Source organism: Apium graveolens, chromosome 5 (assembly GCF_009905375.1).
Source record: "Apium graveolens cultivar Ventura chromosome 5, ASM990537v1, whole genome shotgun sequence".
NCBI lineage: Eukaryota > Viridiplantae > Streptophyta > Magnoliopsida > Apiales > Apiaceae > Apium > Apium graveolens.
Window position 1 is genome coordinate 67,399,280 of NC_133651.1, and position 3,639 is coordinate 67,402,918.

A 3,639-nucleotide genomic window follows, 5' to 3' on the forward strand; every position below is an offset into this window, starting at 1 on the left:
GCTTACAAGTAGAACAAACAAACTACAGAGAAATTCTTGACAAGTACAGCTTTTTCTATCTCTCTTTGAAATGTGTTTGTTTAGTTGAATGTTCTACTAGCTACACTTGGTTTATATATCACCAAGTTTACATGACAATAAGACAAGATAATAAAACAAAACATATCTAGTCTAACGCAATGCTGCTTCACTACTCTATTCCAGCATCTTTGAATATCTTCACAATTGCATGTAAATGGTAATGCTTCTTTGTTCTCAAATCCCTGCTTAACAGGTTACCACATTCCTTTTGCAAACACCCAACGTATGTGACTCTGTGGTCACTGTCAACATATATTTGAATTTGATCATCCGTCGGCTACATGTTTGTCATCCGTCAGGTAGCTTTATTGATCATCCGTCGGGTAGATTTATTGATCATCCATCGGGTAGCTATTTGTCACTTGACTCCATTTCACTTATACAGAATTACAAGACACCTTATATTTACAATTAATCAACCTATTCTGCATATCAACTAGTAGTCAACATGACTCATATACTCCTACAGAATCTACACATAGTTGTTTACGGAAATGTGCTACAATACTTATTATTACATAAGCTACTCACCCGGTGGATGTCAGATTTTCATCCGTCGGGACTATATTAAATCATCCGTCGGGATTATATTTGATCATCCGCCGAGTGCTACAAAATTCACTAAGTTAAATCTACCAAGGTGTTTTGTTTAATTTGACATCAAGTTCATAACATAATCTACTAAGGTGCTTTTCTGGAAAATTTGGGTCTTCAAAACCAGGAGGCTGACTAACATAGACTTCCTCCTCCAAATCTCCATTCAGAAAAGCACTTTTGACATCCATTTGATAGACCTTGAAATTAGCATGAGCTGCATAGGCTAAGAAGATTCTGATGGCTTCAAGTCTTGCAACAGGAGCAAAGGTTTCATCAAAATCTATTCCTTCTTGTTGACAGTAGCCCTTAGCAACCAATCTAGCTTTGTTCCTGACCACTATGCCATTTTCATCCATCTTGTTTTTGAATACCCACTTGGGGTCAATTGGATTCTTTCCTTTAGGTTTGGGTACCAGTTTCCATACCTTGTTCCTTTCAAATTGGTTTAGCTCCTCCTGAACAGCTAAAATCCAACCAGGATCCAACAAAGCTTCTTCTACCTTCTTTGGTTTTTTCTTAGATAGGAAACTGCTATATAGACATTCTTCTTGAGTTGCTCTCCTTGTTTGAACTCTAGAAGATGCGTCACCAATGATGAGCTCAAAAGGGTGATCTTTAGTCCATTTCCTTTATTGAGGTACATTAGCTCTAGATGAAGAGGCCTCATTGTTGTCTTGATGTGCGACTGAGTTATGATTATGAGAAACTCCCCTGAGTTTGTGAATCTTTGATTTGAGAAAGAAGAGCTTTCTGTAGGTGATCTATTCTGACTTTCAGCTTCTCTTAATGTTCCGATGGATGATGCACTTTGAGTCCCGACGGATGAATCTGATTGTCTCCCGACGAATAAGGCAGATTGTCTCCCGACGAATGAAGCATTTTATAACTCGACATATGTTGAATTATGTGCTTCATTAGTTGTGTATTTTTCTGCATTATCCTTATTCACTGTTTCTTGATCACTTTCATCATCATTGTCATCACTAACCATCTCCACATTATCAAACTTGAGGCTTTCATGGAAATCTCCATCTTGCAGTCCTTCAATCTTTTTGTCATCAAACATAACATGTATTCATTCCATAACAATGTTGGTTCTTAAATTGTAGACCTTATATGCCTTTTCCACAACATATCCAACAAAAATTCCTTCATCTGCTTTAGGATATAACTTCCCATGTTGATCAGTTGGATTCCTCAAGATATAACATTTGCAGCCAAGGACATGAAGAAAATTTAGAGTTGGATTCTTATTCTTGAACAATTGGTAGGGTGTCATACACTTTACTTGATTAACCAAAGAAATATTCTGAGTGTAGTAGGCAGTATTCACAGCTTCAGCCCAAAAATATATTGGTAACTTTGATTTTTCAAGCATTGTCCATGCAGCTTTAATAAGAGATCTGTTCTTTCTTTCCACTACTCCATTTTGTTGTGGAGTTCTTGCTGTAGAAAACTCATGCATAATCTCATTCTCTTCACAAAATGATCTCATCACAGAATTTTTGAACTCAGTTCCATTGTCACTCCTGATTCTTCTTACTTTAAAGTCATGATGATTGTTGACTTGCCTTATATAATTGATGATGATCTCACTAGCTTCATCTTTAGACTTTAGGAAATATGTCCAAGAGAACTTTGAGAAATCATCCACAATTACTAGACAAAATCTTTTCCTTGAGATGGACAATACATTGACTGGTCCAAACAAATCCATGTGTAACAATTGCAAAGGTTCTTCAATTGTCGAATCAAGCTTTTTTCTGAATGATGCTTTGATCTGCTTTCCTTTCTGGCGGGCGTCACACAATCCATCCTTAGTAAACTCCACTTGAGGAATATATCTAACTAGTTATTTCTTGACAAGCTCATTCATGGCCTTGAAGTTCAGATGGGTCAGCTTCTTGTGCCATAGCCAACTTTCATTTTGACTTGTTTTACTGAGAAGATAAGTGACAGATTCTGCATTAGATGAGTTGAAGTCAGCTAAGTACATATTACCCTTTCTCACTCCAGTGAGAACCACTTTGTTGCTCCTTTTATTTGTCACAACACAGGCTTCAGAATTGAAGGTTACCGAGTTGCCCTTATCACAGAGCTGGCTGATACTTAACAAATTATGCTTGAGACCATCCACTAGAGAAACCTCTTCAATGATGACATTGTCTTTTGAAATCAAGCCATATCCCACAGTATAACCCTTGATGTCATCTCGAAAAGTAATACTTGGTCCAACTCTTTCCTTGAACTCAGTGAGCAGGGTAGAATCTCCAGTCATGTGCCTTGAGCAACCACTATCCAGATACCAAAGATTCTTTCTATTTCCCTGCACACATCAAAATCAAATCAAGTTGATTTTGGTACCCAAGTTTCCTTGGGTCCTTCTTTGTTAGCTTTCTTCTTTGGTTTCTTAGGTTTGATCTCATTTGACTTGGGAATTTCTGATTCATCCTTAGTCATTTGAGTTGGACCTTTGAAACCAGTCATTAAATTAGAATTGTCATGCACATTTTGATTAACAGGAAAATGCATGTTATTTGCAAACATGTTATTTCAGTAAGGCATGCTAAATGACATTTGAGGCATACTAAATGCAGCATAATAAGGATTAGGTACAAATGGCATATTAGCAAATTGTGCATTCATATTCTGAGCAGACATAGCATTCATAGGCATGGTAGGCATAGCAGTCATGTTGGGAAAAGAGGGAGGTGCAGACATAGGAGTAGGCATGTCAAGTTTATAATTAACAGACAAGTGATTAACACTACCACACTTAACACATATTTTTCTTGGTGCATATTTATCAGGTGTGTAGTTGTTATGCTTGTTAAGTCCTACTTTCCCATTTCTATTATTTTCTTTTTAGTTTCTGTTTTAACCTCAATCTTTTCTAATCTGTCATTCAATTGTTTGATGGATAGATGACCGACATTAACTTTCCTCTCCTTCTTAACTTGA